At 47.4% G+C, this 13,398-nt stretch overlaps 1 long non-coding RNA gene across 1 annotated transcript in view; it reads right to left on the bottom strand.

The window, feature by feature from the left end:
• Positions 1-215: 215 nt before the first annotated feature.
• LOC142471229 (uncharacterized) overlaps positions 216-13,398 on the bottom strand; it is a 39,202-nt gene continuing 26,019 nt past the window's right edge. Inside the window, exons 2-3 of the long non-coding RNA XR_012789376.1 lie at positions 716-876; positions 216-609 (exon numbers count right to left, since the gene is read on the bottom strand). This is a non-coding gene — a long non-coding RNA (uncharacterized LOC142471229). The remainder of the gene's footprint in view (positions 610-715; positions 877-13,398) is intronic.

Below are 13,398 nucleotides of genomic sequence, written 5' to 3'. Positions count from 1 at the left end.
AAACCTCAATACACCCGAATTCGTGGGACTAGCCGAGCTCGAATAAAGTGTGTCGCCAGTGTAAGTTATTGTCACATTAAATGTAGTTTGTAATGACAACATGTATTATGTGTGATATAAACTATCATTTAGGAGTTATGAGGTTACTAAAACATTTCATTCATTCTTCTTTCACACTGAGTCGAAACATCATTGTTACTTCAAGCTACATTTTAATTAGACACAACAGAAAACTTATGGAAAATGTTATGTGTTACACTGTGAGAACAACTCTCATTATATTGACAAACAACTTAAACTTCCATGACAGTTCATAATGTCTTCATTTATTTGTAGAAGCTGATGTTGCCAATGAAGGACAAATTCAATCAAGTGACCATGAAGACGTTCCCACTCGATGAGTAACACAGCATTCAAGTCCTCCTTCTCGTAACACATACTCAGCTATTGCAGCTTCTGAAGAAAGAATCGTGGTTGAAGAAAATCGTCGCCATTCAGAAATGATGTCAGTGCTTGAAAGGATGATATCACAGCAGGAAAGGATGATATCACAGCAGGAAAGGACAATATCACAAATGTCACAACTAGAAAGAGTCATCCTCCAAGTTCCTAAAGAAATACAAAATGTAAACAGGACATTACAAGCAATAGTTGCTAATCTAAGCCAAGCAAATCAGTTGAGAATTACTGCAACAGAACAACAATTCCACTTTACCCCATCTGAGGATGGATCTTTACATGCTGCAAGTTTTTCACCAGAGTCATCAGTTATTCATTCCCCAGTTCTGGATGCTACCGGTACAGTAGGTGCAAGTTCTATGCAGGTCCCTGTCAACATCCAACCGCTTACATCTGTTGAAAATCAGGAACGGACACCTACAAATGATACACGAAAAAGAAAGTTAGACAAACAATTACTACTAACCAGTTTTTGGAACAAGATTAAAACACCAAAACAGGAAATGGCTCCACCATCAGTCGTGCAATGTGTACCAACTGGTTCACAACTGCCACAACCCACACCCACTGCCCCTGAAGTGTCACTGCCCACACCCACTGCCTCTGAAGTGTCACTGCCCACATCCACTGCCCCTGAAGTGTCACTGCCAACATCCACTGCCCCTGAAGTGTCACTGCCCACACCCACTGCCCCTGAAGTGTCACTGCTCACACCCACTGCCCCTGAAGTGTCACTGCCCACACCCACTGCCCCTGAAGTGTCACTGCCCACACCCACTGCCCCTGAAATGTCACTGCCCACACCCACTGCCCCAGAAGTGTCACTGCCCACACCCACTGCCCCTGAAGTGTCACAGGCCAGTACAAGTCATACAGTTAAGGCCAAAGTAGTTGGCAAATGGAAAAGGCTAACACAACAGCCAACAAGCAGGCCTGTGACTCGGTCTCAAATGGATAAACTAAAATAAATGATCACATTCACTAAATCTGTAGTTGACCTGGTGGTGTTTAATGCTGATTATTTAATGAATAGTTTATATATGATCAAGTCCTGATGCTTCAAAACATTCAAGTATGTCCTTGTACACATGAAGGTTTTGAAATGTTCACTGTCTGAATTAATGCATAATTTATAACATTTATTTATGTATTATTCAACAGTTGATTAATGGTACAACATTACACAGTTGCCATGTTTATAGAAGCTGACATTCCCTTAGCTGTGACACATTTAATGTATGTGTGTTTGTTAGGTAATGTACATATTCATTGCATGCTAATATTATTGACATCCAACTTTAAGTGACTATCTATATAACAGCATACATCTTAAAGTTGATTTTTCTGGAGTATTAACTCTGTAACACATTACTTACCTTCACCTTCTTTCATACTTCATAATTTTGGCATGTCATCATGTATGAGTAGTGGTTAGAATAACATATCTGTTACTGTGTATTAATATATCTGTAGACTCTATGGATATACTGTATGTACACACACAGTAATATATATATATATATATATATATATATATATATATAAATATATATATATATATTTATATCCCAGTGTTGTCAGCAAACAGGCCTTGTGTTAATGACATATACATGTTAGGAGACTTGTTGAAATTATGGCACTAATATTATGAAGTCAATAATTAACTTACCTGTATGAAACTTTAACGATGATTTCAACAAGGCCTACTTACACACATCAATGGCTTCAGTTTAGAACTATATTAAATATATATATTATCTTATTTCACAGTACATGCCTTCATGGCTCAAAACAGGCCTTGTTAGCTGTTAACTACTACTTATACACAGCTGATTCTAATAGGCCCTCAAACATACTCACCCAGTAATGTTATAAACTTTAATGAAGTCTATTAATATATATATATATGTATATATCAAGAGAGACTAACAGAGACAGTGTAAGAGAGAGAGAAGTAACAAGACAGAAAAACAGAGAGACATAGATTGAAACATTGAGAAACAGAGAGAGAGAGAAACAGACACAGGTGTGTCTGTGGGTCATTATAGGTCAGTGTAAGCAGTAATCTGTTAATACTACCACTGCAGATTATTTCACACACATTGTTATTTTAATTAAAATCATACACTTGTTTTGCACATGTTGATAAAGCCAAAATAAAAGTTTTGTTTACAGTGAAATGACTATCTTACACAAAGAATATGTGGCAATTATGTTCACACATTTTTAGTGGGGGAAAAACAAGGCGGATAACTTACAGCTTGTATTGTAACCTTGGAATAAACCACGAAGATAACATGTAACTATTTTCACATTCAGCAGACATACGTAAGCGCTCAACTTAGACACTCATCACTTCAACACAGCAGAAATGGCTGAAGCTTCAACATTGCACAGCCATCCACGTAAATCATATAAATTTATGATTTCACAAGCAATCGAATCAACAGATGAGAAGAAAGCAAGAGTGGGCCAAATCTATGACTTGATCCAAAAGAAATATCCATACTACAAAGAATCATGCCGAGAACCTAATTTTAAAATTTCTGTACGATTCACTTTATCAGCAAATGAATGTTTTGAGCGTGTCCATGATCGCCTAGATCAACGATATGGATGTTGGCAGATTGCCCCATCATTTAAAATTACCATGGAACATATCTTCTGTTTAATTTGCATTTTTTTGCCTAATAACAGTAACAATGGAGCCGCACCGACTGGCGCGTCTGCTGCTATACCTGCTGCAATACCTGCACCCTCCATTCATCAAGACCAGATGCAAGATGCACATAACAACTATGATATGTATCCAAACTTATATGGAGAATACCAATGTGGATGGGAAAACAACCAAGTACTGTACTGTCTTGTTTGAAGAAGGCAATGCAGATTCATATGAGCGCCTCATGGAGATGTGTGTAATTCAGGATTCAACGGTTGCCTCAACCATGGATGATACTGTAGTGCCTTTCTGAAGCGAGCAGTTTCAGCAAACCAGTTTTGACTTCTACAAGAATGGTAAATACAATAATCGTTATGCGTTTACTCACATTATACATGTGTACATTTTGCATATCCACCATTTGTTAGCCAAATGCGTGGATACAGCATAACACTGCAGACAGCCTTACATGTAGCGTGCACAAAAACATTATTTCCTATAACAATATACTACATGACGGAGCATTACTACACATTGTTGACGGACTCACAAAACCTAGATTAAGATCTCTTTTAAAGTATCATTTCAACATGTTACACTAACTGTAACACACACACCTCATTGTTTAGCATGCAACCTAGAAAAAAAATGTGTCGGCCACATATGACGTGGGACCCTTGTCATGTCCCAAGGCGTCCTTAAAAAGGTTTACGGATGCAAGCCCCACCCCCAACCGACGTGCACGCTTGAAAGCGTATTGGCTGTGTCTGTTACTTATTGTTACGGTCAGTGCAGTGTGTCATGCGTGCGCGTCGGTGTTTCGGTGCGTGCACAGCGCTGGAGGCCAATGTTAATTCAGTGGGAGGAGTGTTTGCGTGCATTTCACTGTGCCTTAACATGACGTCACACGTATTTTGTTCGCGCATTGGCTGATCGGCCGTTGTTTCCGTGCACACACGTCCGTTTACAAAGTTTATATAAGTACGTGTGTAGAAGTGAATTAGTTTCGCTTCCATAGCATAAGTTCCAAACATGATATGCTTACTGCTAGCAGCACCTTGGAGGGACATGTATTCAACTCACAACATACACATTGTTTAGCGCATGCGCTAAGACTTAGTCCACACAATCGTGAAGTGCGCGCGCAACTGAAGTTGTGCGCACATTATTATGTATACAGGCACCGGAAATATCATATCCGTAGTAATGCCAGCAACGCCATTATAAAAATGACAGTGCAGTATCTGTCGTTTGATCCTTGCACATTCAACATGTACGTTACTTATGCGTGAATATCCACAATCATATAGAGATGTGTTACGTGTTGTCATGCAGAGACATATATAAATGTGCCATCTGTGACCATCATGTGTTTTCTGTATTTCACAGATGTCGCGGATGAATACATGGGACCAATGTATGATTTCAGATGAGCCACCCGTTATATTAGATGATTGTGACGACGAGCGAACAACTATTATAATACATATGTAACAATTCTTTCAATGCTTGGTGCACAGATTTACAATGAATACATAATGTTGTCCGGTTATGCCTATATTTACTATGCACTTAATTAACATAATGATGTTGCTAAGCACTGAAGTTAGAACTTTTAATGTATGTTGGTGTTTTTCTACTAACATTTTATGTCTTGCTCTGTTCAATATGCAACCAACATTCTCACTCAGCAAACACATTTGTCTACTATATTGTATAATGTGACGTGTGAATTGTGAAAGAATGTAAATGCTACATGAAAACACGTAGACATTCTATCTGAAAGTACACTATAACAATAGGGAGGTGATATAAGCTGTTTATTTGTGTGAAAAATATTTTTAAACCTACATTGTAGTGCTAACGTAACATGCATGAGCTATTGAATATTAGTTAAAGATCATGAAAACATTAACATTTGTGTGTATATTTTATTGTCACGACTAACTATAGTTTAGTGTTTTTATTAAAAGTTCTACACATACAGAGAGAAGTGAGTGTGATGATACAATCAACATTAGTATGTTAGTTTATATTATTTGACGTAGAGAAACATGCATCAAAAAGTGCAACACACACAAATACTGCTGCTGAAATGTGTGCGTAGGCAAATGTCCATGTCATTGACGTTCATATGTTGACATTAGTTGTAAAGGATCATGATAATAATGAATAACTAACGTGAATGAAATTAAAATTATATTAACAACATTGTCATTGGGTCGAATGAAGTATGAAAAGTTTAGAATTCAAAGAAATAAAATTTTGCATGATGTTAACATTTTGACACATGTTACATGTACGTCAAATCAACACACATGTGTGACTTATACATACACATGTGACAATGTTGTAATCAACATGAAGATGCATTGATAGAAGAACTAATCACATACATTGCAATGTAAATGATGTAGAAAACATTGGTGTGTTTACAGGCAAACATGCATTGAGTGTTAGATCACTCATGTGCATCCGTGGATGTTCTCCTCCCATAATAAATATTTGAGCAGGGTTTATCCCCTTCTCTCCACCCACCCCTATATTACAGGAATGGAATTTGGAACGTTTGCTACATTAAATGTTATGTAATGTCCATAATGCTTTTGAAATACCTCATTAACCACCAAGTGTAGCTAAACGCACGTACACTATACATAAACTACATGTTTCAATAGTCAAATCTTTTTAAATACGTTGTGGTTAGACATCCTGTAACTATACCTTTATAGAGGTTGGCACATCTTATGACAGATGTGAGTTGAAATACATACCATGAGCAGTCATTGACGTGATATACCTTGAAAAAGAAAACATGAATGAATATAAAACATTGTCATGCCATGTTCATTAAGGTAAGCAACACACAAAAGTGTATATTTTTTGTTATATATGAAACAACATGTAGATTTCATTATATATAATATGAAAAACACACTGGTGTACACATCATTGTGATGCACATGTCACACAGCAAAAATAACATTGTATGTAAGCATACTGCACTAACTAATGACTATGGACATAGTAGGTGTATTGTGTATGCATAACCAAAAAGAGCATGTACATAAAGTATTAATTTTGAACACTTTTTTTATTCACATACACCAAAAATAATTTAATTCTAAGAAGGATTATAGAACCTGTGGATGAATGACATACCGGTGCCACATGCAATTGTCCACACAGCAGAGAAGAGAAAGGTGTGCGACCCATATTCATCTGTTTCCTAAGTGAATGGTATTTGGACAAATGTATTTAGCATACAAAATAATGAATATATGTATGTTGTACTATGAACATATATGTATTTGCTTACATGAAAAAAATGTATTTATGACATTCAGACGTGTCTCAACACCACTGGCTTTTTGCTCAGTGTCAGCTGGTAAATTGACGGGATGCTCCTCCTCCAAACCCTGACGTATGTCTGTTTGTACATTATTTCTGAGTGCCACATTGTGCAAAATGCAACATGCAATGATAATATCAGACACTTTATCAGGCTTATATTGAAGTGCCCCACCAGTTCTATCGAGACATCTAAATCTTGTCTTGAGAAGGCCAAATGTCCTCTCTATAACGGATCGCGTAGATATATGGGCAACATTGTACCTCTCCTCTGCTTCACTTTGAGGGTATGGCACTGGGGTCAACAGCCACGGCCTAATTCCGTATCCTGCGTCATCTAGAATCCGTGGGGCACACATATGAAACAATTACTGATAACATTATAACATACAACATTTCCTAGAAAAACAAGAGTTTTGTGTTACCACATCATAATATGTACTCACCCACCAGCCAACCAGGTCCAAAATAGCCTTCTTCGAAAGCATGGAAGACTGATGAGTTTCTCAGGATAGAGGAAACGTGACTGGAACCAGGGAATTTGGCTACCCCATGCATAATCTTCATCGTGGCATCGCATACCACCTGTACATTCAGGGAATGGTAGTGCTTACGGTTGCGGTAAGCATGCTCCCTCTGACTAGGCGGGATCAAAGCAACATGGGTGCAATCGATTGCACCCAGCACACATGGTATCCCAGCTATGGTATAAAAGCCAGTCCTGACTTCCAGCCACTCTGTGTGCTCTGTAGGAAAATGAATATAATTCTTAGCGCGTCTATTGAGTGCACATAGAAACTGGGTAAAGGCCCGTGAAAATGTAGATTGCGAGACCCCGCCCACTATGCCCACTGTTGTCTGGAATGACGCGAAAGCAAGATAATGTAATGAGCACAGCATTTTAACAAGCCCAGGGACTGCACGACCTCTGGCTGTCACAAAATCTAAATCTCCCCGTATCTCTTCATAAAGAGCTAAGATTGCTGCTGAACTCAAACGATATCGACTTACAATCTTCTCCTCACTCATCCCATCTAACTGGGTTCTCTCCCTGTACAGACGAGGATGAGGCACAACTTCTCTCCTCTCTCTTCTCCTCTCATCTCCTTGCCCTCTCCCTCTCCTGTCCGCGTGCCTGTCCCTGCCACTGTCCCTGCTACTGTCCCTGCCTCTGTCCCTGTCCCTTCCTTGCCCTGTGACATCCTCTCCATCAGCAAGCCTCTCGTGCAATAGAATGTTCCTCCGTCTCCTAAACATTCGCATCATTTTGAGTTCTGTAGCTGTGAATGAGCAAGTCATTGCCGTCCTTTAAATACCTATGTGATGATGTCAGGTGACTTGCTAAAGTGCAAGGTGTTACATTAACATATCCAATTAGTTGACTCCCAACCTGTATCCATTTGATATAACAAGTATTATTTATGTGTATTCTTCAGCCATTCATGATCTTTCACAATGATGTAACGTTAAGCTTTGTACATGCATTTATTGGAAATTATTACTTCTGAACGCAACACTCAGTCATCTAATCAGGATACAACCATGACATTGATGTTTAAAAAGTTTGCTGCAACATGTCTAAATTGCCATGTTATTGTCACATGTTCACATCAATTAATTCTACTGTGCATATGCATACATTTATGGCATCAGGATAGTTGCTATTGATTCAGTTTCAAACGTGTAACAATGAGTAACTATTGTAGATGTGTGTATAAGTTAGCTTGAAGTGCTTGTAATGCATGGTGTACAATGTAAACATGCAATGTGATTGAGTGTCCTATTGCGGACGTCATCAAAAAAGGGAGGACAGAAAGTACATGTAAACATGAAAACAAAGATCTACATTAACGTTTGATCATGCGTTACACATTGAAAGCATTGTGTAATGTATCGCAACATTACTATACGCTGGATGTGTATGTGAAGTGACTAACCAAAAGTGGCGCTCATATACATTTATAATAACAGTGATATCTTATACTATATTAGTGAAAGCACTGTATGTTTGCCTGCCTGCCTGCATGCATGCATGCATGCCTGCCTGCTGGATGTCCGGTGTCCCTAGCGGCAATCTCATTGGTCCCTTGGCCCGCCCGCCCCCGCACACCTCTCATTGGCCTCACACACTCACACCACCCCCTTGGCCCGCCCCCCACACCTCTCATTGGCCTGAGGCGGAGTGACGGGCCAAAAAAATAACACACACACACACACACACACACACACACACACACACACACACACCTCTCTCCCCTCTCCAAATCACCTTTTCCCCCTCCCCAGCGGCATCACCTCTTCCCCCTCCCCAGCGGCATCACCTCTTCCCCCTCCCCAGCGGCATCACCTCTTCCCCCTCACCAGCGGCATCACCTCTTCCCCCTCACCAGCGGCATCACCTCTTCCCCCTCACCAGCGGCATCACCTCTTCCCCTTCCCCAGCGGCATCACCTCTTCCCCCTCCCCAGCGGCATCACCTCTTCCCCCTCCCCAGCGGCATCACCTCTTCCCCCTCCCCAGCGGCATCACCTCTTCCCCCTCCCCAGCGGCATCACCTCTTCCCCCTCCCCAGCGGCATCACCTCTTCCCCCTCCCCAGCGGCATCACCTCTTCCCCCTCCCCAGCGGCATCACCTCTCCCCGCTCCAAATCACCTCTCCCCGCTCCAAATCACCTCGCTTCCCGCAGCTGCCACGCGGCGCGTAAGATGGCGGACCCCCTTCCTCCCTCGCGGCGCCGAGTCAGACGGTGGCGGCGCCCGGAAGTACAGGTAGGTGTCGCTCCCCACCTCCGGCGCCAAACGGAACTAAAGAAAGGGCGCATCAACTGAGGTGTGTGTGTGTGTGTGTGTGTGTGTGTGTGTGTCACTGTGTGTCACTGTCCACTGCCCCCCCCCTCCTATCCACTGCCCCCCCCTCCTGTCCACTGCCCCCCCCCTCCTGTCCACTGCGTCCCCCCGCCTGTCCCCCCTCCTGTCCACTGCCCCCCCTCCTGTCCACTGCCCCCCCCCTCCTGTCCACTGCCCCCCCCCTCCTGTCCACTGCCCCCCCCTCCTGTCCACTGCCCCCCTCCCCCCCTCCTGTCCACTGCCCCCCCCCTCCTGTCCACTGCCCCCCCCCTCCTGTCCACTGCCCCCCCCCCTCCTGTCACTGCCCCCTCCCTCCTGTCCACTGCCCCTCCCTCCTGTCCACTGCCCCCTCCCTCCTGTCCACTGCCCCCCTCCCTCCTGTCCACTGCCCCCCCCCTCCTGTCCACTGCCCCCCCTCCTGTCCACTGCCCCCCCCTCCTGTCCACTGCCCCCCCTCCCCCCCTCCTGTCCACTGCCCCCCCCCTCCTGTCCACTGCCCCCCCCCTCCTGTCACTGCCCCCCCTCCTGTCCACTGCCCCCCCCCTCCTGTCCACTGCCCCCCCCCTCCTGTCCACTGCCCCCCCCCTCCTGTCCACTGCCCCCCCCCCCTCCTGTCCACTGCCCCCCCCCTCCCTCCCCCCCCTCCTGTCCACTGCCCCCCCCCCTCCTGTCCACTGCCCCCCCCCTCCTGTCCACTGCCCCCCCCCCTCCTGTCCACTGCCCCCCCCCTCCTGTCCACTGCCCCCCCCCCTCCTGTCCACTGCCCCCCCCCCTGTCCACTGCCCCCCCCCCCCTCCTGTCCACTGCCCCCCCCCCCTCCTGTCCACTGCCCCCCCCCCTCCTGTCACTGCCCCCCCCCCTCCTGTCCACTGCCCCCCCCCCTCCTGTCCACTGCCCCCCCCCTCCTGTCCACTGCCCCCCCTCCTGTCCACTGCCCCCCCCCCTCCTGTCCACTGCCCCCCCCCTCCTGTCCACTGCCCCCCCCCTCCTTGTCCACTGCCCCCCCCCTCCTGTCCACTGCCCCCCCCCTCCTGTCCACTGCCCCCCCCTCCTGTCCACTGCCCCCCCCCCTCCTGTCCACTGCCCCCTCCTCCTGCCCCCCCCCTCCTGTCCACTGCCCCCCCCTCCTCCACTGCCCCCCCCTCCTGTCCACTGCCCCCCCCCTCCTGTCCCTTGCCCCCCCCGCCCTCCTGTCCACTGCCCCCCCCTCCTGTCCACTGCCCCCCCCTCCTGTCCACTGCCCCCCCCCCCCCCCTCCTGTCCACTGCCCCCCCCCTCCTGTCCCTGGATCCATGACTTGAGGCCCCCCCCCCCTCCCTTTGACGCCCCCCCCTCTCCCTTTGACGCCCCCCCCCTCTCCCTTTGACGCGCCCCCCCCCTCCTTTGACGCCCCCCCCTCCCTTTGACGCCCCCCCCTCCCTTTGACGCCCCCCCCCCCTCCCTTTGACGCCCCCCCCCTCCCTTTGACGCCCCCCCCCCTCCCTTTGACGCCCCCCACCCTCCCTTTGACGCCCCCCCCCCTCCCTCCCTTTGACGCCCCCCCCCTCCCTCCTTTGACGCCCCCCCCTCCCTCCCTTTGACGCCCCCCCCCCTCCCTCCCTTTGACGCCCCCCCCCTCCCTTTGACGCCCCCCCCCTCCCTTTGACGCCCCCCCCCTCCCTTTGACGCCCCCCCCCCCTCCCTTTGACGCGCCCCCCCCCCCTCCCTTTGACGCGCCCCCCCCTCCCTTTGACGCCCCCCCCTCTCCCTTTGACGCCCCCCCCTCTCCCTTTGACGCCCCCCCCCTCCCTTTGACGCCCCCCCCCTCCCTTTGACGCCCCCCCCCCCTCCCTTTGACGCCCCCCCCTCCCTTGACGCCCCCCCCTCTCCCTTTGACGCGCCCCCCCCTCCCTTTGACGCGCCCCCCCCCCTCCCTTTGACGCGCCCCCCCCCTCCCTTTGACGGCTGCCCCCCCCCCTCCCTTTGACGCCCCCCCCCCTCCCTTTGACGCCCCCCCCCCTCCCTTTGACGCCCCCCCCCTCCCTTTGACGCCCCCCCCCCCTCCCTTTGACGCCCCCCCCCCCTCCCTTTGACGCCCCCCCCCCTCCCTTTGACGCCCCCCCCCTCCCTTTGACGCCCCCCCCTCCCTTGACGCCCCCCCCTCCCTTTGACGCCCCCCCCTCCCTTTGACGCCCCCCCCTCCCTTTGACGCCCCCCCCCTCCCTTTGACGCCCCCCCCCTCCCTTTGACGCCCCCCCCCCTCCCTTTGACGCCCCCCCCCCTCCCTTTGACGCCCCCCCCCTCCCTTTGCCCCCCCCCCTCCCTTTGACGCCCCCCCCCCTCCCTTTGACGCCCCCCCCCCCTCCCTTTGACGCCCCCCCCCCCTCCCTTTGACGCCCCCCCCCCTCCCTTTGACGCCCCCCCTGCCTTTGACGCCCCCCCCTGCCTTTGACGCCCCGCGCGCACTACACTGACTGACTGCCGCACGCACGCACACACTGACTGACGCGCACACAAAGCCTGACTGACGCACGCACACACTGACTGAGGCACACACTGACTGTGTGTGCGTCAGTCAGTCTGTGTGTGTTTGTGTTTCTGCCTCAGACTCACTGACGCGCGAACAAACACACAGTGACTGACGCACACACGCTACATGAAGCTGTAAAGGAGGGAGGGAGGGGGGGGGGACTGGATGATTGATGTGAATGGGGGACAAACAGAGAGAGGGGGGAGGAGAGAGAGGAACGGGAACATTACATCCCGGGCAACGCCGGGTCTCTCAGCTAGTAATCAATACAATAGTGATACAAATGATACTTATACAAACACAATGGTCGATTGCAGCTGTAACCTGGTGTAGGATTGCTTTCTCAATCCTCATGGAAAATGGAGAATGGATCATCAGGAAGCGCATACCATGTGGGAACATAAGAAAGAAAAGTGCTTTTTGTGCAATATTGTGCAAACAGTGTTGTGGAAAGTTGCTAGCACAGAATGTATACACAGGATACTCACAAACGTGAGGTGGAGTATAGGCACATAAAGGTATCTTTATGGACTGGCTTCAGTCTCTAGTGCAAGGTGATGCCACAGCAAACAGATTCCCAGATGACCTTAGGGTAGGAAGACACTGGACATAGCGTAGACTGTAAGGCATTTAATAAAAAAGGTAGACAAAATCCAATCTACTCACATATTGATAGGTTAAAAACAGCATTTAGATCGCAATGATCTCAGCAATTCGCGCTCTTTTGCTTCCACCGGATGGGGCCTCTCACTCTCAGGTCTCCCTCCTTCCTTTCTGTGCGAGTCACGGATGCGTTCCGGCAACCGGAAGTGACATCATCCGTATCCGAAGGTTCCGGTGGGTAGAGGCAACGTCACTCTACGCGTTTCACCGTTCTTGGACTCCTGATGAAACCAAGAACGGTGAAACGCGTAGAGAGTGACGTTGCCTCTACCCACCGGAACCTTCGGATACGGTCTGACCGTTACATAACTATTACATTATTTATTTTTGCTCTTTTCTCTGCTCATATTTGGGTTTTGTGTAGATGCTGGTAATCTTTTAGTCATTTGTACTACCCTATTTTGTTGATCGGCCAACCCTCACTGCATTTCCAGGGGAATTTTCTTTCCTCTGGATTTACATTATTATACCCACGTATATTGTATGCTACATATTTTGGGTCTCTACATGTATAGTGTGCATCTTTTGGGATCAGCAGTGTTCATTTTGTATGTGTTTAGGTATATTTTAATTTTTTTGTGTTTTGTGTTGCTAATAAAATCCATTTCGTATTTTCACATATTGTTTGTGTGCTTTCAACAGACCCTCTTTTTTTCTTTCTTTCTCTCTTTCTTTCTTTCTTGAGAGAGAGAGAGCGATAATCCACCCCAGCAGGAGCAGACACAAGACAGCACTCAGAGGTAAGTAAGAAAACTTGTATTCCAAAAATAAACATAGCACAAACATGACCAACGTTTCAGTTCTCGTGGGACCTTCCTCAGGGCTGTGAAGCACCACCCTGAGGAAGGGCCCACGAGGACTGAAATGTTGGTCATTTTTGTGCTATTTTTATTTTTGAATACAAGTT

This window comes from Ascaphus truei, chromosome 1, assembly GCF_040206685.1.
Source record: "Ascaphus truei isolate aAscTru1 chromosome 1, aAscTru1.hap1, whole genome shotgun sequence".
Lineage (NCBI taxonomy): Eukaryota > Metazoa > Chordata > Amphibia > Anura > Ascaphidae > Ascaphus > Ascaphus truei.
Note: the sequence above shows the minus strand (reverse complement) of the source record. Positions and strands in the feature narration are given on the sequence as shown.